Source organism: Cupressus sempervirens, chromosome 10, assembly GCF_028749045.1.
Source record: "Cupressus sempervirens isolate cs-2001-9-10 chromosome 10, ASM2874904v1, whole genome shotgun sequence".
Lineage (NCBI taxonomy): Eukaryota > Viridiplantae > Streptophyta > Pinopsida > Cupressales > Cupressaceae > Cupressus > Cupressus sempervirens.
This window is the reverse complement of record NC_143127.1, coordinates 720677976-720702434: the sequence shown is the minus strand read 5'-3', so window position 1 is coordinate 720702434 and position 24459 is coordinate 720677976. Positions and strand designations below refer to the sequence as shown.

General features: G+C 34.2%; 1 long non-coding RNA gene across 1 annotated transcript in view; it reads right to left on the bottom strand.

The window, feature by feature from the left end:
• Nucleotides 1–3435: 3435 nt before the first annotated feature.
• Nucleotides 3436–24459, bottom strand: part of LOC149535852 (uncharacterized) — a 109761-nt gene continuing 88737 nt past the window's right edge. Inside the window, exon 4 of the long non-coding RNA XR_016357043.1 lies at nucleotides 3436–3704. This is a non-coding gene — a long non-coding RNA (uncharacterized LOC149535852). The remainder of the gene's footprint in view (nucleotides 3705–24459) is intronic.

The following is a 24459-nucleotide window of genomic DNA, read 5'->3' as shown; positions in this document are numbered from 1 at the left end:
CGTACTTCCTCGATGAGTTTCTAGATTTTGTATTGGCATCCTTTTATCCTCATTAGGGTTTTACTAATCAAATTGAGGGCTTATTAAGAGTTATGCTTGGAAGCCCCTCTTTCTCATGTATTAAATGGCTCAGGGATAAATTGTTCAAATTGCTTAGTCTTGTTTGCATTGCTTATCATTGATGTTGTTTCCCCCTGAATAACTAGTTATGCTTATTGCCAACTAAAGAAAATTTAAAATCCTACTTAAATCTTTCCCTCTTAGGGTTGGCTTGCAATAATTTGTATGATTTATCATTGTTTTATTATATTTACCGACATTGCATTCAATTTAGACATGACACAACATTCAATAACATTCACATTATATAAACACGTGCATGTTGGTGTGCACTTCTTTCAAATAAATAAAATAAAAATGGTTTTGCATACTCATATTGGAAGCATTTTCATAAGTAAAGAGGTTTAGTTTCTATCACTTACCTAAGTTCTCTAGGGAAATATTGATGAAGGGTACTTTCCTTATTAATACAAACACACACAACAAAATAGAAAAATAAACAATAAATTGCAAGAACCAAGTAATTTTAAGAACATGAAACTTGCTTTCTATTTTCTTCAATGGAATGATATTACAATATCCAAAAATAGGACATGCTATAACCACATGGGCATTTTCATCACAAATATTTACAAGATGGAGCCACTACATATACCATCAAAACTACCCTCGATAACCTTATGAACTTCTTTACATAGGGAGCAATTTAACTGCCCTAGAAGGTCCTAGAAATTTTAACCCTATAAACTTTGGGGTTGAACATCCTTAAAATACTATTATTTATCTTTTCTTACATTGGAATGAGCCCAAACAACTTGTGGAACTCAAATGAATGTTTGTCAGAATTTTATTTTTCTATTCTAAGTAGTGCAACTTTCGAAGGCCATAACTCTTCATTGGTTGACTCAATTGGCTATTATAATCCCATCTTAGATATGATGAGAAATGCTCTACAATGTTTGTTTAATGATCCACTAGTTAGCAAAGGTTTGACCCCATTTTGGAGCATGCAAAGCCTTCAAAACCACGTTCATTTTTTTAACCCCTTTACAAAAAATGTAAATTTTCAATATTTGCAAAACTAGACTTGATCTTGCAATGAAACTTTAGTGACAAACTAAGATAACCAAAGTGAACCTCTAGAGAACAAATTAGAACATTCAGAGCTCAAAACAATAAGTTGTACTAAAAATAATATCTTTGTACAAAGATAATCCTTATTGAAGAACTAGACAATATTTTTGGGTGATGCAAGATTGCCCTTGTATGAATAAGCTATTGCAACCTATACCCTCATAAACATGCACCCTTACGACATGATGATAATCCTTAAAGGTTTTTCTAAATATTGAAAAATTTAGATGGTATAAAGTATGGAAGAAATAAAATCAAATCTAGACAACTTGAGAGCAACGAGTCACATAAAAAAGGGATAATTGAATTTTGACTACCCTTGCACCCTCTTTGTTGGAAAATATTATATTTTAATTGACTTCAACTGTTCAAAGTAGAGAAAATAAAAACTAATATTATTATTTGTTGGAATTAATTATTATTATATATTAGGCAAGAGTAGAGTCGAACCCAAGACCTCCCACATGCGAGGCTTACAAGTTACCGTTACGTTGTAGGCTTTTGCCTCAAAAGTAGCATATTCTTACAAAGTACTTATTTACTAAATTATAATTTATGTTAAATTAAAAAAAAACTATAGACTTATAATGAAAATTGAAATTAACTATTAGTAATTATTAATTTTATACCTTTTTATAGTTAAATCATTTGTAAATGTTCATTTTATGAGTGCATGTAAAAGAGTCAATTCTAACTTTTATAAAAAAATGTACATTTAAAAAAAAAAAAAACTCTTAATTATTTATTCTAATTTGTCATTACAGAGGATGCAAAAGGGGTTCTATAAGACCGAATAGATTGAGCCAATCATAACCGAAATAAATAATTTATATAACATTTATAACTAATGAATATTTATTACAACTTAAGAAATAATCAAATGGGAAAAAAATACTTATTTATCATTGGTTCACTAGTGCAAAACTATTGATTAGTTGAGTAGAGGTGAATGCAATAGTATTGCTTATGACAAGTACAATAACACCAAGTTAACACTTTCCATAAATGTTACCAATGCATAAACACTCTTGAAGTTGATTAAATCATAAGATACTTTGACCATCGAATGATCAACCATTCATGTAACATTGGGCATATTTATATGTTTTTAAATACTTGTAATTTTTAATTTTTAATTTTTTTTCCATATATTTAAAAAATATCTTCTATAAATATTGTACATAGTAAATTTTTTTTTATAATAATGAATATATTTTATATAAACTCTTTTTCTACAATTTGTTTAAGATAAGCTCCCACCATAAATATTTTCTATATTCATTTACTTCTTCAAATTAAAAAAAAGGACATTAAACAAATAACGTACTCTTCTGTTTACAGCTCCCTGCTATTCTTTTATTAGAAGAAAGAAAACAAACCCGCGAAAAGAAACGATGCTTTTTTCCCACAAAACGCAACGGCTCTATTGCACGTGGGAGGATGGAATATATGAAATGGCTTTCTATATCTCATAGTCGCAGAATTGAAATGGGAGAGGCAAAGCAAAGGAGGAAAGGGCTCTAATCAATTGTGCCGTTGGCTTCCCATATCTCATAATTGCAGAATTGGAATGGGAGAGGCAAAGCAGATGAGATTATAACACTGTATATATGTCTACGGGATTCGGGGGGGCTCTCGGAGGAGGAGGGGGGAGAGATCATTCTCTTGAATGGGAAAGAAGGATATATCAGTTTTTGTGTCTTAGAGTCTTTTTGGAAAGAGGAGCCAAGGTGGGGTGCGGAGGCAGGGGAGGACATTATGGTAACAGTTGAATCTGTTGGGAGTATATAACTGTGTATCAGTCTTGATCTGTTGGGAGTATATAACTGTGTACGAGGAGAAACAGAGGGGAGGCAGAGGCAGTGGAGGAAAGGGCGAAACGGGGCTGATTCGGCAAAAGAGAATCAATGGGATGGACGATTTTTCTCTTTCCAGGCAATGTATATTCGTTTCAAATCTTTTTTTATCTCATATTCATTGCAATAGCGAAAATGCCATGCATAAGTTCTGCTTATGTTATTTTCTTTAAACTTACCTGCGGGACGTTATATTATGTTGAAAAACTTTTGGTGTGAAGAATTGCTGTGGATGCTTCTTTGTTAAGGCTTTTTTTTAAAGCCTTTTTTTATTCCTCTCAATCTGGTTACTCCTCATGCTTTGCGTTTGGAGTTTTAGGAATCTATCATTGCTCATCTTTGTTATCTTTTAAAAAAGCACACAGTAAAAGATTTCAAAAATTGATTGACACACAATAAAAGACTTCAAAAATTAATTAACCAAAAACTTATCGGGAAACCTCCCCAAAGAAGACAAGCTTGTGTGTGTGATTGTAATGTCCACTAGTAATCTGCTTCACACACCTCAAATGTGTATAGAAAACTGTAGGAATGTCAGTCAGCGAAGCCGATTAATAGACTTCCAAGGAATGACAAGATTTGCTAGCAATGATTTGGCCATCCCACATTAGACTCTGTCACATCCCTGGTCTCTTTTTTGTCCCTTATAGCAAGCTAAAAACACAAAGACAAGGTATTAGGAAGGATATGCTGGTGGGCACTTGTAAATCCAAACATACTCTATATCAATTTCCATAATGAAACTGCTTCAATGAAAGAGTGTTTTTTCATCTTCAAACTTGGTAATAAAGATAGGAGTTTTGACCTTCTATTACTGGCATACCAAGGTTTTTTTGCCCTTGAATACCAAGGGTTTTTGTCTTTGAATACTTTGAAACTCTAAATTGGAAGGAAAGTGAAATTCTTGTAGCCGGATGATTTGTTTTGTTCTCTTGCCTCCTTTTTATGCTTGCCTTTTCCCTAGACCTTCCATTTATTTATTTATTTATTTTTGCTCTAAGTGTTTATAACTAATTTTAAAATTAATTTTATTCTTTAATCTATTTTTAATTACCTAGGACCCATTTTATTATTATGTGATTCATCCCAATTTTATTAATGTTTAATTCTAAAAATAAGGACATGAGAGGTTCACCTTTTTAAGAATTTGTTTGCCTTCAACAATTGGAAGCCTAGATATGCAAATATTACGGTGCCAATGTGATGGGTCATGATGTAATAATGCCTATGGAACCTAGATCCTGTTGTTAGATGACACATCTCTAGCCAAAGAGCATGATGCAGACCTTAATGCTGGAATGCCATCATGCCAATGGCTTTAATTAGATTGACATGTTCACGTTGTCTGGATTTTTTACTTTTCCATCTCCAATTTGGATCAAACGGAAGCCAACCAATTATCCGTAAGCTTGTGATGATAACTGAGACTATCCACAAATTCTCACAAGGCCTAAGGATGATGTATGGACTTGCCACCATATTTATCTACACCAGTTTGACATAAAAATGAGCATGATGATGAATACTAGAGTTCTAGTGGATCCTACCCATGTAGCTGCAACGATCTAAATCTACTCTAAGTCAGAGTCAAAACAAAAAAGCAGTAGTTGTTAAAAACTGTTTTCTGCTGCTCTAATGGTTGAAACCTTTTACAGGCAGTATGCTACATTAAATATTTCCACAAATCTGCAAACAGTAGCTCAACATGACTCACAATAACAGTCTAAAATTAAAAATCCTGAATATCAGTAGAAGTAAAATGGTATAATATTGTAAAACCCTTGCAAAAATCAGCAACATAGAGGCCACAAACATCATACCATGACTGGGGACTCTACAATAACAGCAACATTTTGATGTTCCCTCAATCCTACGAGTGAACAGATGCATATGGCTGCAAATGGTGGAGCACAGCGCTGGGGAATGGTAATGTTATAAATCACAAGCCGTCCACTAAATCAACAGTAATCTTTATCATCTTCCTTGTGCAACATAATTGAATAATGTGAGAACTGCTTCTTCTTTTTATACCTTGTTTATATACTGTTGAAAACAAATCAAAATTTGAGTGTCTTCCATCAAACTCATTGACATCATTAAAGTGCCTTTGTATTATATCAACAGCCTTCCTCTAGATGAAAGATGCCTTAAAAACAGTATCTCCTTTTCCTTGGGCTGTACCCAAGGCATGCATAAAACTTGCCTCCTTTCTCGTAGATTTCTACTTTATTAAATATTTTGCTGATGGATCTCATAACATTTCCTTTAAATAATCCTAGTCACTGATGAATTTGTGTAATGTCCCCAGTTAGGGTTATCTAGATATTCCTTCAATTTCTTATACTTGCACTATCTATCTCAACTTGCAATTAAACTAGCTTAGGGAGATCACAATATCTTAATGGAGAGATTGGCTTTGTAACGTTAACACTTTTGGTATTATGGACGAGTTGGATTCCCCATCAATACTTGTATACTTACAAAATGATAAAGAGTTCCTTCAATCAACCAATGTTGATTGTATATTTAAATTATGTAGAGTGATTGATGCATGTAAAACTCTCTTGAATATTAAATGTCAGGTGTGAAATCAAGATATATTCAAGACCCTATATAAATCGAGTGTAATTTAATTGTATCAATTACTGATTTATGACTAAATGAAGCTATGAAACTGGGTATTATACAAGAGCCAAGGAATGGATTGTATTGGTGTATAAATATATTGATTAAGTCGCTGTTTTCGACGGAGCTCAAATGCTTACAAACTTAACTATGTCACTGTTTTCAGACTTGTCTTAAGTCCATACAATCACAATATTATTCCTGATCTATAATGTTTAACTTGTAGTCAAAGAGCTGTGACAGCTATTCTTCTTGGGCAAATCTTGTATGGAATTCGATAAGACGTGTTTGACAGATAAAGGTTCTCAGAATCTCCAATTAGTAAAAGAGGATTTTAGTTCTTACGTGCTTTCCCTTGATTTGACGTGTCCAACAAAAATCACTCCACATAATAGTTTCCAATTAGTTTCTCTGATTTGACAAATCTATTTTTCTCCAACAATTAGCTATCTATAAAGGTCCTCTAATTTTGATTATCCAAGGTATATCCTGAACACTTGTTTCTGATTCTTGATCTCTCTCTGAAAACTTACATTGTTAAGATCTTTTTTTACCTCCTTTTTCCAATACTTTTCGTGTGAGTGCTTCTGCTTGTGAGAGATATCATTCAACATCTGTGCCTCAAGAGGGTTGATGGTAAAGGAAGTCCTTTTTCCCATAACCTTGTATCATTCTTGACTAAGTTTCCTATTCTGATAGATTTTAATAGTTTCTTAAGACTCTATGGGCTGTTTATAAGACCTCTATAATGATACAATCTTGTTATCTTTGGCATTCCTTAAATTACTTCACAGTATCTTTGTATGTTTCATAGATCTATAAGAAAAAAGTACATACCATTTAGAGCATGCATGTTAGGGAACTTTGATCATGTGGTGAAGGTGTGAAAAGTGTCCATGGAACTTCTCCAACTTTCAGCCAATAAATTGTCTCCTAAAATCTTGCGAGGAAAGCCTTTTCATGGAAAAATCAATTCTGAAAATTGGAGCTAAAACAGTTTAAATGCTTGGGCACAAGTGTGTTCTTTTTCTCCTATTTAACTTGAAAGCTCTTCGTTTGATGTAAGATTGCTCTTTCTATTCACTGCTTTATTTGTATTTAGAAATATAAAAATGTGTATCCTTTCTATTCGTCAATACTTTCTTCTGCATCGTTTCAGACTTACAGTCTGCTCTGCTTATATGCTTATTATGACTTTTTCTTATCTTCCCCCTCCCCCATTGAAGTCATACTGAATGCCTTGTATTTTGCAAAATTAATGCTGAGTTGCACTCCAAACAATATGTCTCATGTCTATACCTGATTCCCTAAATACCAACCCCACTATTTCATCTAATCAAACACTTCAATTGACTGACAATTTATTAATTGTCCATATAAGGCACATACTATAGCTTTTGTATAGTGATTGATATTCTTTGACTAAAAGCAATCCTTTTTGTGAATTATGTACGCTAGTTTCAAACAAAATTAATGGGTTCCCCATAATTGTTGATGCTAGGTAAGCACAATAGATTATGGATCACGATTCATGACAATCACTATTATGATATGTTGTAATTCATTTTATTATTATCTAACCTAGTGCAAGTGGTGTTTCTTTGGCCTCACCGAACACCTCTTCTAAAGTCTAGCCCCCAATGAGGACAATTTGGTGTCAGAAGATATATTAATACCTCTCAATCTTCTACACTTTGAGATGAAGTAACAGGGAATACTTTTGATTCCCTTTTTAATATGTCCCTCCCCCATGAGTGTACCTTGGGTGGCTAGAGGACGGCATTGTGGTACAAGAGATTGATATGTTTCACAATTCCCTGAATGTGTGGAATTGGCTAAGTTAAGGGCTAGATGTAATTTCCCTAGTGGTATCTAACACAAAACATCGTTTTCTACTATATCAACAATTAATCAAAAGGAACCTAGACAGAAATAAAAAAGCAAAACCTCTATTCATCGTCTCCTTGATCTGAAGACAATTGAGCAATGTTGGAGGAGCACCTTGTACGGTTGGTTTGGGCAAAATTGTCATTTTTGTGAGTTAGAGTTAATGATAGGTTTTCAGGTTGGGCAAAATCGTCATTTTTGTGAGCCAAGGTTAACAATAGGTTTTAGGTGCTAGGGTATTTCATGGGCTCGATAAGGCCTATTTAGACCATTTAAATGTATTAGGCATGGTTGGGAGTCATTTGGGTTAATCCTGAAAAAGTTGCCATCCATAATTTGTAGAAATTGCAAAAAGTGCAATATGTTGAAACATGAAAGATCACAAGTACTGAAATGAGTTGTAACTGAAACCATATGGTTCGTAAAGGCTATATATACCTCATTCCATCACTGTATAAGTAGGTGGTCGAGAATTTGAATGAAAAACAACATCACCATAAATTTTGTGATTTCTATAATATTTTCTTCTACTTACATGCCTTGTATAGAATGGTAGGGACCAATCATGGTGTGCAGATGATTGTGTGTTAGAGTACCTTGAATCTACTTTAAAATGGCATTGGTCTCGCGTTGATTGGTTAAGATTCGCCCAAGCTATCACAATTTTATTGTTTAAATTTTTTAGATTTTTGTTAAGCAGTGTTGTTGCAGCAGATTGGACAGAAGATCTGTGGTATGGAATCCACATAGTTCGAAAGAGGAATTAGTCCCATTTCATTTGCAATTGGTGATCTAATTTCATCAAGTATGCACAAAGTTATGGTCATTTTTCTCAAAGCTGTCCTATGAGTAAAGGTATGAGGACAAATTAGAAGATTTGAAACAAAAACTAGTGTAGGAAAATTCTATACATTGTGATTTTGGAAGATGATTGAGTGTTTTAACTGATTTTGGAGGTTGCACGCTGGTCCCATGGTGTTTTTTTTAAAAATTAATTAAGCACTAGTGCCATTTTCACTGATTTTCTTGTTGAATCAGCTAGTTAGAACAAGGGTTTTTGCAAAATGGAGTCTTGGGTATCATTACAAATCTCTTAAATGACATATTAAGAATTTCTACCCTTCCCTAAGCCAGTCTTAAAAACTTAAATTGAGAATTGGGAGTGAAAATTTGATACACTTGCTTTGTGAAGTAGGCCTAATTGGCCCTTAAAGAAACCGAAATCACCAATTTTGACATATTTGTTCCAAAACATCATATGCTTCAAATAAGATATGTTATATAAATGCCAAAATGATACCTAAATCGGGTTTCCCTTTTGTGTCTATTACCAAAGATTAAAAGTTGTTGCCCAAAAACAAGGTTGCAAGGCTTAGTAGTCCTAGAAGCACTTAATCAAGGAACTATCTTTGGTGGTCGGTAAAAGTTGATGTCAAGTGTCAGAAGTGGTTGTATGATGTCTTATGATGCTCTAAAAGTCATAGCAACATCGGTCTTGTTTAGAACATGTTTTCTGCATGAAGTGAGCCTTGTAGTCAAGTTCGTATGCCCTCATCTTGCCTTTTGAGTCGGTCTTGAAAAGCACTTTAAGTCCCAAGAAATTGTTCAAGTTGTTGTGTGTCTTGACTAGATTGAATCCTCCATAGAGTTCTCTACATCAAGTAACTATTGATCCTTGTAGTGCGTCTCAGGTAAGATTCTTGATGCTATAGAACTCTAGACTATGCAGACTTGTAGAATATGGAATTTTGTTGCACTTGCAATGATTTCTAAGGAAGATCACGATGATGAGTTCTTGTTGTTGCACTAAATGTATTTTGTGTGAAAGTTTTAGAAAACCACGACATATGTCACTTTTCTTATTGATGTGACCACATTGCATTAAATTCATAAATGTCTGCGATTTGAGTGAAAAGCATACTTGGATATTCTAGTGGTTAATTGTTGTGTTGTATTGGAGTTAGACAAGTCATTTGCCTAGTGTGCTTGGGTATTTTCTCTAGCATACTTGAGATGTTGTATTCTTAGGTATCGTGTGGCGGTTGCTCCCTCAAAATTAGCTGAAATTAGTTACTCTTTTATGTGACAACCTTTCATGTTTGATTTTTCATTTAGGATATTAATGAAATGTTCCACAAGGACTAGCATTGAATTTTTTAAAATTCTTATGCCTGGAATAGTCACTACGTCTACTTTGTGACCCTTTTTACATTTGACTTATTGTTTAAGTTGTCGGCATTTTTATGATTTATTGTTGAATTCAATCATTCTCTCTGTTGGGTTTCCCTTTTCAAAACCGCATGGTGGCTATTCCAAATATTTGACATTGCTGCTCCCATTTCATGTTAAGTAGGAACCCTAGATAGTATGTGTAGGGGAGTACACTGCCGAGAACGTACCCACATGTATTTTAGCTAATTAGAGTAAGGGCTAGTTTAGGATATCCTCCTTGTTGATATGTGTAGGTGCTCTCTTGAGTTGCATCTAAAATGATTTCAAAATTTATTGCTAAATTATTTATCATTGCAAAGTGCTCCATTAGTGAAAGCTAAATTGAATTGTGAATCCTATGCTCCATGTGAGTGCAAGTTTATGTGGTAATTGGTTGATGTTATAGTCACATGCTCATTTTTTAGTGGATTGTATTTGGTTTTCATAGAGGAAAATTTTAAATGTTGTTGATTTTGAGATAAAACATCATCCTTTTACGGCTTGTTTCTGCATTGGGCCTTTTCTGGTACCACTAAAACGAATAAATTGGATGGATGTGATTTTTCTTTGGCCTCTTTAATATCACCTTACACCCCTCTTGAAGTCTTTTCCCCTAGTGAGGCCATTTTGGTGAGAGAAGATATTTTCAACACCTCTCGATCCTCTATATATTTGAGATGAACTATTGGGGAATACTGTTGATTTTTCTTCTAATATGTACCTCCCCCATGAGTGTACCTTTGTGCACAAGGATGATATTGTGGTAAAAGAGATTGATATGTTTGAAAATTCGCTTCATGAGTGGAATTGGCTATGTTATAAGGGCTTGGTTTTATTTACCCAATGGGATCTAACACTGAATCTCATTTTCTACTATATCAACCATTTACCAGAAGAAGCCTAGACAAAAATAAAAGAACCAAACCTCTATTCATCACTTCATTGTTCTAAAGGCACTTGAGTAATGATGGAGGACCACTTTGTAGGGCGAATTCGGGCAAAATTGTCATCTTTGTGAGCTTGGGTAAATGTGATGTCCCCTATCTTGAATAAAGATTTAATAAATAATTAATGAAATTATGGTTATAATATTCGTAGATAACAAATAAATAATATAATTATAGATAATAATAATAATAATTTTATTAAATAAGATGTGCATATTCTATTCAAGGCAAAGTGGAAATCTATTGAATAATCTCTATTATATTCGAGATGTAAGTTAATGCCTCAATGAGATAAATGCACACTCTAAAATAACCCAAAAATATATGATAGGTAAGGGACACATATCTTGCCATCCTAAGTAGTATATATAAATACGTAAAACACAACCTTCGAAGGAAAAAAAAGGGATTTTATCGGATATATTAGGGAGGAACTTCCAGGATTGCTACCATGATAATTGTACAAAAAGACATAAATAAGTATCATAGCGGAGAAGACAACATTAGAGAAATGTGTAGATGCATTATAAGAGGTGAATTGAGGAGCTACAATAGCGTGTTAATCTCTGGAGGACAGTTAGTGCATGAACATGAATTATTGATATATATACACCATAAATAGATTCATGGGAATGGTAGTAAATGAGGAAGGAGAATAACATGCGATAACCAAGGAATGAACATGGGAAGCAACGACAATCTAGAGTTAGGGAGCAGCTGGTATATATATTGTAATTAGTATCAAGATGAGAATAGCACATGCCCTTGATGCTAAGGATAACATGAAAGTTCTAAGGCCAAGGAATGCCATATGAATTAGATCAACATCAGATGCATACTCATGAATAGTTTGGATGTAGAATAGTAACCACGGCGATAGAGTTCAACCTAAGAGATTATCCTCAAATAAAAAAGTAAAACCTCTATTCATCACCTCTCAATCTTCTACTCTTTGAGATAAAGTAACCGGGAATACTTTTGATTCCCCTTTTAATATTTACCTCCCCCATGAGTGTACCTTGGGGCTAGAGGATGGCATTGCGGTACAAGAGATTGATATGTTTCACAATTCCCTAAATGTGTAGAATTGGCTATGTTAAGGGCTAGATCTAATTTCCCCAATGGTATCCAACACAAAACATTATTTTCTACTATATCAACAATTAATCAAAAGGAACCTAGACAGAAATAAAAAAGCAAAACCTCTATTCATCACCTCATTGTTCTGAAGACACTTGAGCAATGGTGGAGGATTATCTTGTATGGTCAGTTTGGGCAAAATTGTCATTTTTGTGAGGCAGATTTAATGATAGGTTTTCAATTTGGGCAAAATCGTCATTTTTGTGACCCAGGGTTAATAGGTTTTAGGTGTTAGGGTATTTCATGGGTTCGATAAGGCCTATTTAGACTATTTAAATGTATTAGGCATGGTCGGGAGTCATTTGGGTTAATCCTGAAAAAGTTGCCATCCATAATTGGTAAAAATTGCAAAAAATGCAATATATTGAAACATGAAAGGTCATAAGTACTGAAATGTGTTGTAACTGAAACCATATGGTTCATAAAGGCTATATATGCCTCATTCCATCGCTGTATAAGTAGGTGGTTGAGGATTTGAATGAAAAATAATAATATCACCATGAATTTTGTATTTTTTGTAACATTTTCTTCTACTTACATGCCTTGTACATATAGGTAGGGGCCAATAATCATTTGCAGATGATTGTGTGTTAAGAGTACCTTGAATCTACTTTAAAATGACATTGGTCTCATGTTGATTGGTTAAGATTCGCTCAAGTTATCACAATTTTATTGATTAATTTTTTTAGATTTTTGTTAAACAGTGTTGTTGCAGCAGATTGGACAGAAGATATGTGGTATGGAATCCACATAGTTCGTAAGAGGATTTAGTCCCATTTCATTTGCAATTGGTGATCTAATTTCATCAAGTATGCACAAAGTTATGGTCATTTTTCTCAAAGCTGTCTTATGAGTAAGGGCTTGAGGACAAATTTGAAGATTTGAAACAAAAACCAATGTAGGAAAATTCTATACAGTGTGATTTTCGAAGATGATTGAGTGTTTTAACTGATTTTGACGGTTGCATGCTGGTCCCATGGTGTTTTGTTTGAAATTAATTAAGCGCTAGTGCCTTTTTCACTGATTTTACTGTTAAATCAGCTAGTTAGAACAAGGGTGTTGCAAAATGGAGTCTTGGGTATCATTGCAAATCTCTTAAATGACATATTAAGACATTTCTACACTTGCATTAGCCTTGAAAACTTAAATTGAGATTTGGGAGTGAAGATTTGATACACTTGCTTTGTGAAGTAGGCCTAATTGGCCCTTAAAGAAACCGAGATCACCAATTTTGACATATGTGTTCCAAAACATCCTATGCTTCAAATAAGATATGTTATATAAACACCAAAATGATACCTAAATCAGGTTTCCCTTTTGTGTCTATTATCAAAGATTAAAAGCTGTTGCCCAAAAACAAGGTTGCAAGACCTAGTATGCCTAGAAGCACTTAATCAAGGAAGTATCCTAAGCGGTACATATAAATATGTTAAACACAACCTGTGGAGGAAAATAAAAGGTGATTTGATTGGATATATTAGGGAGCAACTTCTAGGATTGCTACAATGTTAATTGTACAAAAAGACACAAATAGGTATCATAGCGGATAAGACAGCATTAGGGAAATGTGTATATTCATTATAAGAGGCGAATTGAGGAGCGACAATAGCATGCTAATCTTTGGAGGACATTCAGCGCATGAACATGAATTATCGATTATATATATACTATGGTTGCCACCACAAATAGATTCATGGGAATGATATTAAACGAGGAAGGAGAATAACATGCGATAATGAATGAATGAACATGGGAAGCAACGGTAATCTAGAGTTAGGGAGCAGCTGGTATATACACAATAATTAGTATTAGGATGAGAAGAGCACATGCCCTTGATGCTAAGGATAACGTCAAAGTTCCAAGGCCAAGGAATTCCATATGAATCAGATCAACTTCAGGCACATACGCATGAATAGTCCGCATGTAGGATGGTAACAACAGCGATAAAGTTCAACCTAAGAGATTATCCTAAATAGAAAAGGAAAACCTCTATTCATCACCTCTCAATCTTCTACACTTGTACATGAAGTAATGGGGAATACTTTTGATTCCCCGATGAGTGTACCTTGGGGCTAGAGGATGACATTGTGGTACAAGAGATTGATATGTTTCACAATTCCTTGAATGTGTGGAATTGGCTATGTTAAGGGCTAGATGTAATTTCCCCAATGGTATCCAACACAAAACATCGTTTTTTACTATATCAACAATTAATCAAAAGGAACCTAGACAGAAATAAGAAAGCAAAACCTGTATTTATCACCTCATTGATCTGAAGACATTTGAGCAATGGTGGAGGAGCACCTTGTACGGTCGGTGTGTGCAAAATTGTCATTTTTGTGAGCCGGAGTTAATGATAGGTTTTCATGTTGGGCAAAATTGTCATTTTTGTGAGCCAAAGTTAACAATAGGTTTTAGGTGCTAGGGTATTTCATGGGTTCGATAAGGCCTATTTTTACCATTTAAATGTATTAGGCATGGTTGGGAGTCATTTGGGTTAATCCTGAAAAAGTTGCCATCCATAATTGGTAAAAATTGCAAAAAATGCAATATATTGAAACATAAAAGATCATAAGTATTGAAATGTCTTGTAACTCAAACCATACGGTTCGTAAAGGCTAAACATGCCTCATTCCATAGTCGTATATGGAGGTGGTTGAGGATTTGAATTACAATAATATCACCATGAATTTTGTGATTTCTCTAACATTTTCTTCTACTTACATGCCTTGTACAGATTGGTAGGGGCCGATTATGGTGTGCAGATGATTGTGTGTTAGAGTACCTTGAATCTACTTTAAAATGGCATTGGTCTCACGTTGATTGGTTAAGATTCGCTCAAGTTATCACAATTTTACTAGTTAAGTTTTTTAGATTTTTGTTAAACAGTTTTGTTGCAGCAAATTGGACAGAAGATATGTGGTATGGAATCCACATAGTTCGAAAGAGGAATTAGTCCCATTTCATTTGCAGTTGGTGATCTAATTTCATCAAGTATGCACGAAATTATGGTCATTTTTCTCAAAGCTGTCCTATGAGTAAGGATTTGAGGACAAATCTGAAGATTTGAAACAAAATCCAATGTAGGAAAATTCTATACAGTGTGATTTTGGAAGATGATTGAGTGTTTTAACTGATTCTGGAGGAACATCAGATGCATACGCATTAACAGTCCGGATGTAGAATAGTAACCACGGTGATAGAGTTCAACCTAAGAGATTATCCTCAAATAAAAAAGCAAAACCTATATTCATCACCTCTCAATCTTCTACACTTTGAGATGAATGGGGAATACTTTTGATTCCCCTTTTAATATGTACCTCCTCCATGAGTGTACCTAGGGGCTAGAGGATGGCATTGTGGTACAAGAGATTGATATGTTTCACAATTCCTTGAATGTGTTGAATTTTCTATGTTAAGGGCTAGATGTAATTTCCCCAATGGTATCCAACACAAAACATCGTTTTATACTATATCAACAATTAATCAAAAGGAACTTGGAGAGAAATAAAAAAGAAAAACCTCTATTCATCACCTCATGGTGAGAGGAGCACCTTGTACGATCAGTTTGGGCAAAATTGTCATTTTTGTGAGCCAAAGTTAATGATAGGTTTTCAGTTTGGGAAAAATCGCCATTTTTGTGAGTGAGGGTTAATAATAGGTTTTAGGTGCTAGGGTATTTCATGGGTTCGATAAGGCCTATTTAGACCATTTAAATGTCTTAGGCATGGTTGGGAGTCATTTGGGTTAATTCTGAAAAAGTTGTCATCCATAATTGGTAAAAATTGCAAAAAATGCAATATATTGAAACATGAAAGATCATAAGTACTGAAATGCATTGTAACTGAAACCATATGGTTCTTAAAGGTTATATATGCCTCATTCCATCGCTTTATAAGTAGGTGGTCGAGGATTTGAATGAAAAACAATAATATCACCATGAATTTTGTGATTTCTGTAATATTTTCTTCTACTTACATGCCTTGTACAGATTGGTAGGGGCCGATAATGGTGTACAGATGATTGTGTGTTAGAGTACCTTGAATCTACTTTAAAATGGCATTGGTCTCACGTTGATTGGTTAAGATTCACTCAAGTTATCACAATTTTAATGATTAATTTTTTTAGATTTTTGTTAAACATTGTTGTTGCAGTACATTGGACAGAAGATATGTAGTATGGAATCCACATAGTTTGAAAGAGGAATTAGTCCCATTTCATTTGCTATTGGTGATCTAATTTCATCAAGTATGCAGGAAGTTATGGTCATTTTTCTGAAAGCTGTCCTATGAGTAAGGGTTTGAGGACAAATTTGAAGATTTGAAACAAAAATCACAGTAGGAAAATTCTCTAGCCTACCTGGTATGTTGTATTCTTAGGTATCATGTGGCGGTTGCTCCCTCAAATGTGGCTGACATTAGTGACTCTTTAATGTGATAGCATTTCATGTTTTATTTTTCATTTTGGATATTAATGAAATGTTCCACACGAACTAGCTTTGAATTTTTTAAATTTCTTATGCCTGGAATAGTCACTAAAACTCTCTATCATTCTATTTTGTGACCATTTTTACATTTGAATTATTGTTTAAGTTGCCAGCATTTTTATGATTTATTGTTGAATTTAATCGTTCTCTCTATTGGGTTTTCCTTTTCAAAACTGCATAGTGGCTATTCCAAATATTTGACATTGCTGGTTCAGTTTCATGTTAAGTTTTGTTTTGAAACATGATCAATAGGAACCCTAGCTAGTATGTGCAGGGGAGTACACCACGAAGAACGTACCCACATGTATTTTAGCTAATTAGATTAAGGGCTAGTTTAGGATATTGTCCTTGTTGATATGTGTAGGTACTCTTTTGAGTTGCGTCTAAAATGATTTCAAAATGTATTGCTAAATCATTTATCATTGCAATGTTCCATTAGTGAAAGCTACATTGAATTGTGAGTTCTATGCTCGATGTGAGTGCTAGTTTATTCAGTAATTGTTTGATGTTATGGTCACATGCTCATTTTTGAGTAGATTGTATTTGGTTTTCATATTGTAAAATTTTACATGTCGATTTTGATATAAAACACGATTCTTTTCCAGCTTGTTTTTGCATTGGGCCTTTTCTGGTACCACTAAAACAAATAAATTAGATGCATGTGATTTTGCTTTGGCCTCTTTAATATCACCATTTTCAACACTTCTCAATCCTCTATATATTTGAGATGAACTATTGGGGAATATTGTTGATTTTTCTTTTAATATGTACCTCCCCCATGAGCGTACCTTGGTGCACAATGATTATATTGTGGTACAAGAGATTGATATGTTTGAAATTCGCTTTATGAGTGGAATTGGCTATGTTATAAGGGCTAGGTTTTACTTACCCAATGGGATCTAACACAAAATCTCATTTTCTACTATATCAACCATTTACCAGAAAAGGCCTAGACAAAAATAAAAGGACCAAACCTCTATTCATCACTTCATTGTTCTGAAGGCACTTGAGGAATGATGGAGGAGCACCTTGTAGGGCGAATTCAGTTAAAATTGTCATCTTTGTGAGCTTGGGTAAATGTGATTTCCCCTATCTTGAGTAAAGATTTAATAATTAATTAATGAAATTATGATTATAATATTCTTAGATAATAAATAAATAATATAATTATAGATAATAATAATAATTTTCCTAAATAAGATGTGCATATTCTATTCAAGGCAAAGTGGAAACCTATTGAATAATCTCTATTATATTCGTGATGTAAATTAGTGCTTCAATGAGATAAATGCACACTCTAAAATAACCAGAAAATATATGATAGGTAACGGACACATCTCTTGCCATCCTATGTGGTACATATAAATACATAAAACACAAATTGCGGAGGAAAAAAAATTGGATTTGATTAGATATATTAGGTAGGAACTTCCAGGATTGCTACAGTGATAATTGTACAAAAAGACATAAATAGGTAGCATAGCGGAGAAGACAACGTTAGGGAAATGTGTATATGCATTATAAGAGGCAAATTGAGGAGCTACAATTGCATGTTAATCTTTGGAGGACAGTCAGTGCATGGACATGAATTATTGATTATATATATATATATATATATATATATATAAAGGTTGCCACCACAAATAGATTCATGGGAATGATAGTAAATGAGGAAGGAGAATAATATGGGATAACCAGGGAATGAACATTGGAAGCAACGACAATCTAGAGTTAGGGAGCAGCTAGTATATACACAATAATTAATATCAAGATGAGAAGAACACATGGCCTTGATGCTAAGGATAACGTCAAAGTTCCAAGGCCAAGGAATGCCATATGAATCAGCTCAACAGTACAATCCTCTAGACTACACAAACTTGCAGAATATCAAAGTCAGTTGCACTTACAATGAATCCAAGTCAACTCATCTATGAAGTCTTGAAAAGCTCTTTAAGTCCCAAGAATTTGGTCAAGTTGTTTTGTGTCTTGACTAGATGGAATCCTCCACAGGGCTCTCTACATCAAGTAACTACTGATCCTTGTAGCGTGTCTTAGGTAAGATTCTTGATGCTACAGAACTCTAGACTATGCAGACTTGCAGAACATGAAAGTTTGTTGCACTTGATAATGAGTTCTTGGTGTTGCGCTAAATGTATTTTGCGTGGAAGTGTTAGAAAACCATGACATATGTCATTTTGCTTATTGATGTGACCACATTGCATTACATTCATAAATTTCTGCAATTTGAGTGAAAAGCATAGTTGGATATTCTAGTGGTTAATTGTTGCATTCTATTGGAGTCAAAAAAGTCATTTGCCTAGCGTGCTTGGGTATTTTGTCTAGCGTACCTATGATGTTGTATTCTTAGGTATCATGTGGTGCTTGCTCCCTCAAATGTGGCTGATGTTAGGTACTCTTTTATGTTATAGTGTTTCATGTCTGATTTTTCATTTTGGATATTAATGAAATGTTCCACAAGGACTAGCATTGAATTTTTAAAATTTCTTATGCCTGGAATAAGCACTAAACCTCTCTATCAGTGTATTTTGTGACCTTTTTTACATTTGACTTATTGTTTAAGTTGCCGGCACTTTTATGATTTATTGTTGAATTCAATCATTCTCTCTGTTGGGTTTCCCTTTTCAAAACCGCATAGTGGCTATTCCAAATATTTGGTTTTGTATCATGTTCAATAGGAACCCTAGATAGTATGTGCAGGGGAGTACACCGCAGAGAACGTACCCACATGTATTTTAGCTAATTAGATTAAGGGCTAGTTTAGGATATCCTCCTTGTTGATATGTGTAGCTACTCTCAAGTTGCATCTAAAATGATTTCAAAATGTATTGCTAAATCATTTATCATTGCAGAGTGTTCTATTAGTGAAAGCTACATTGAATTGCGAATCCTATGCTCCATGTGAGTGCTAGTTTATGCGGTAATTGGTTGATGTTATAGTCACATGCTCATTTTTTAGTGGATTGTATTTGGTTTTCATAGTGGAAAATTTTACATGTTGTCAATTTTGAGATAAAACATCATTCTTTTCCGGCTTGTTTTTGCATTGGGCCTTTTCTGGCACCACTAAAATGAATAGACTAGATGTATATGATTTTGCTTTGGCCTGTTTAATATCACCTTACACCCCTCCTAAAGTCTCTTCCCCCAATGAGGTCATTTTGGTGAGAGAAGATCGTTTCAACACCTCTCAATCCTCTATATATTTGAGATGAAGTAATGGGGAATACTGTTGCTTTTTCTTCTAATAATATGTACCTCCCCCATGAGTGTACCTTGGTGCACAAGGATGATATTGTGGTAACAGAGATTGATATGTTTGAAAATTCGCTTCATGAGTGGAATTGGCTATGTTATAAGGGCTAGGTTTTATTTACCCAATGGGATCTAACACATGATTTGTAATGTCCCCATTTTTGGCTGACCTCGTGTAGCGTGCCGGATTTGCCTATCCTCGACTCTCGTAGGCAAATGGTGTGGAGAGAGAGTCAATTCTGCGGATCAGATGGTCATATTTTGCTCTTGAAGAAGTGCTAAGAGGTTATATTTCATTATTATTTGTTATCGGGGCCTACATGTTATAATTTTAAGTTGAGTTGCACTTTTTATTTTATAAAATTACTTTATTATAAAAAGTGCATCATAATGAGGTTTTATAAAGAATGTTTCTAGAAGTTCTAGCAACTTCTTAGGAAAAGTGAATAAATAGAGGGCTGGTCCTCTCATTTGGACATGCTTGGATTTGAGATTTCTTCTACTTCTTCCATTGTGGAGCAATTTGTAGTCTCTTGGGTCTGCAAATACTATTCGATCTTTGGGAACGAATCACTCCCCTAGATTGGCATAACTGAGGTAGTGAAATATCTACTGAAGGGTTGCATAATTGGAGTTGGTATTCAGCCATCTCATTGGAACTTCATTGAGAAATTGTTTGAAGGATTTATTTTGGTTGGAATAAGGGTTTCAGATTTACCCTAGCATTGGTGAAGCGTTTGGCAGGGGTTTGAAGACAAAATTTGTGCATTTTCAGAATTGTCAAATCAGGGTTTGGAACTACATAATTGCTCATATCTTCTCAACCCCTTGGAGTTATTTTTTATGGTTTGGTAGGGTTACTACCTAACCCTAGGCGCCCATATTCCTTGCATTTGGGGGTCCCAAAACCCCAACATTATTTTTATATAGGGGCCGTACATGCTGGCCTGGGTACGGCCTTGCCAGTAGAATCAGCAGCAGCAATTTGGGGGTTCATTTGGGGGCAGTTTGTGGAGGATTTAGTGTCTTTGGCAGCGGTTTACATCAGACATCTCCAGCAGCAATACCAGGTGCACATATTGAGGTTTTTGATTGTCAAAGGTGTTGCATACAAATAGTTGAACAGTCAGCACTATCATTGCATTGTTGGTTATCTCCAGTTATTAGTTGCTGTTGTAAACCAGTCATCTATCATATAATCTTAACTGGGTTATTGTCATGTCATAGCATTGCATTGTCAAGGGTTTGATGTATTAGAAGTGCATAGTTGTGACAGTCCCCTAAATCTGATATTGTAAAATCAATCATTAATGTAGATGCACAGCTCAGTCCATTATAATCAGTTGTAATCAGATTTGCATGCATTGATAGGATTGAATATGAAGGTTTATATGTTGTCATCAATCTATATTCATATGCATATGTATTAGACACCACAATCCTTATATTTTGAAAGTATCAAATCTGAGAGTTTCCATATTCTGAATATTGTTATTGGTACTGTTATTGTTCATTACATTACATTTCGATATTGGCATTGTACTTTGTGGTTTCGTTGCACAACAATTAGCCCTATTCGCAGCTCTATTCAGTTACATGCCAAGTGTTTGACAAATTGTCTCAGTTCAGTTTGAGGGTTTTAGTGGCGTTAATAGTAAGGGTCATTACATGATCTCATTTTCTACTATATAGTCCATTATCCAGAAGAAGCCTAGACAAAAATAAAAGAGCCAAACCTCTATTCATCAGTTCATTGTTCAGAAGGCACTTGAGCAATGATGGAGGTGCACCTTGTAGGGCGAATTCGGGCAAAATTGTCATCTTTGTGAACTTGGGTAAATGTGATGTCCCCTATCTTGAATAAAGATTTAATAATTAATTAATGAAATTATGATTATAATATTCGTAGATAATAAATAAATAATATAATTATAGATAATAATAATAATTTTACTAAATAAGATGTGCATATTCTATTCAAGGCAACGTGGAAACCTATTGAATAATCTTTGTTATATTTGGGATGTAAATTAATGCCTCAATGAGATAAATGCAGACTGTAAAATAACCAGAAAATTACCGGATTCTTCTATTTAGGCCTTGGTCCTGGTATTGGTCCTTCCGGGGTACTTCACGGGTTCTCTGTGGGTCCTTCTGTGAAAGACCTACAATGAACTTGGGCATCTAGGAAGTACTCCAGGGCGGTAGGTCAGTTTATGTATGTATTTTTGATTTGTTTATCAGAATGTTTTTTCTATCAACATTAGATACTGTCTTGCAACAACTTGGTAATATTATTCAAGCCAAAATTGTTCTATGTAATGCACTTGGTTTATGACAGTAGTGAACACAAATCTACTTAGATTCATTTGAAGGTTAGGGATTGATTTTTTTTATTTGTAGATCTAAGGACATGACTGTTGATAGATTTGTAAAAGCCAGCCAATAGTTATGTTTGTTGATCATGTTCATGTTGATGTCAATTGCTAATGCATGTAATCTGAAACTATATTAGTAATACAATTAATTAATTTATAACTTTATTGGCCATTATGAATTTATGAGTATCACTCTTCTTTTATATTTGTAACTTCAATGTTTTAACATATGTACATGCATACATATATGGATGAACCCAAACTCACAAGGGAGGAAAAATTGTCATACCCATGTACCCGAATGCCATATCCGTACCCGAACTGAATCCCGAATCGGCAACTTAGGAAAATATATGATAGGTAAGGGGGCACGTCTTTTGCCATCCTAAGTGGTACATATAAATACGTAAAACACAACCTATAGTGGAAAAAAAAGGGATTTGATCAGATATATTAGAGAGGAACTTCCAGGATTGCTACAACGATAATTGTACAAAATGACATAAATAGGTATCATAGCGGAGAAGACAGCGTTAGGTAAATATGTATATGCATTATAAGAGGCGAATTGAGGAGCTACAATAGCATGTTAATATCTAGAGGACAATCAGTGCATGAACATGAATTATATATATATATATAAAGGTTTCCACCACAAATAGATTCATGGGAATGATAGTGAATGAGGAAGGAGAATAACATGCGATAACCAAGGAATGAACATGGGAAGCAACAACAATCTAGAGTTAGGGAGCAACTGATATATACATAGTAATTAGTATCAGGATGAGAAGAGCACATGCCCTTGATGCTAAGGATAACATGAAAGTTCCAAGGCCAAGGAATGCCATATGAATCAGATCAACATCAGATGCATACGCATGAACAGTCCAGATGTAGAATAGTAACCATGGGGATAGAGTTCAACTTAAGAGATTATCCTCAAATAAAAAATGCAAAACCTCTATTCATCACCTCTCAATTTGCTACACTTTGAGATGAAGTAATGGGGAATACTTTTGATTCCCCTCTTAATATGTACCTCCCCCATGAGTGTACCATGGGGCTAGAGGATGGCATTGTGGTACAAGAGATTGATATGTTTCACAATTCCCTGAATGTGTGGAATTGGCTATGTTAAGGGCTAGATGTAATTTCCCCAATGGTCATTGATGTCAATATTATAAACATGAGCAATGAAATGTACAAAGGGTATATACATGAAATAAGAGTGATACAACAATATTCAACATACATGAAAGCTACAGCAATTCACTTACAGTTCGATTCACTACAGCTGCAATGATGTTGGCATAAAGATAGAAGACAATCAATGCACCCAAAAGAATAAACAAAGATAAGGCTCATCAATATAGAGATCAGAGATAAATAAATATAATGAAGTTAATAGTACTTCGCACTGGAGAAAGAAACATAAGCATCAAAACAAACATAAGAAGCCATGCCACAAAGAAGCTAAAAATTAATTTTAGAATTAATAAAGAAGAAAGAAGTCTACATCAGGAAGTGTGTTCTTGCTTGCTAAGCCAATCCTTTTATGTAGAAAGAACTCAAGGTGAAATATGACAGATGCTGAAACTAATGAAGTAATCCTTACTAACGATTATTTGCTTATGTGCCATCTCCAATTCCTGTAAAGTATCTAATTGATTGGTTGATTGCATGATGTAAGATTCTCAATAGCAGAAATGAAATTGAAGACAGAGTTGATTTGTTTCAAATGTGCAGCATTTTCTGAAGTTTGCAAGCAGCAATAAATTTTTTAAATTCCGTTGTGAATGGGAGTGACATGCATATCAAAGCAATGATTTATATAACAACATCGAACAAATGTGACCAAGCCAGCGAACATGGTCAAAACAAAATTAGGAAATAAAAGCGAAAGGTAATAAAGAAATTGACAAAGAGATGGACACCACCGTTGGAAATGTTTAACATGATACCATAGATTAATGTTGAAGATCAATATGTTGACAGTCATCACAATTGATGAACAAAATTTCCATGTAACATATAGGAGTCACATAAATAACATATTGTTAATGTTTGGTAGCTTCTATCGAATAACCCTATGGATATACATGTAATTATATATGAGATATAAATCTATGTGAGATATAAACTTATTATATGTGAGAACGAAAAAATAAATAAAAATAAATAAATAAATATATATATATATATATATAAAATTAAGTTTATATAAATTAATTATTAGATTATTGAATAAACATGTCTATTCAATAACCTATGCTCAATATAAATGAGAGGATGTTGCATATGGAAAACATATACCAATATGGCAATGCAATTACATCTGCAAGCAATCCAAGAAACATCAGTTGACATGGTATTAGAGCAGTGTTACGATCAGGATAAATGATCAACGAACCTATTTGCATATGAGGCCCATCGATATCATTGTTGTTCTGGGGTATCAT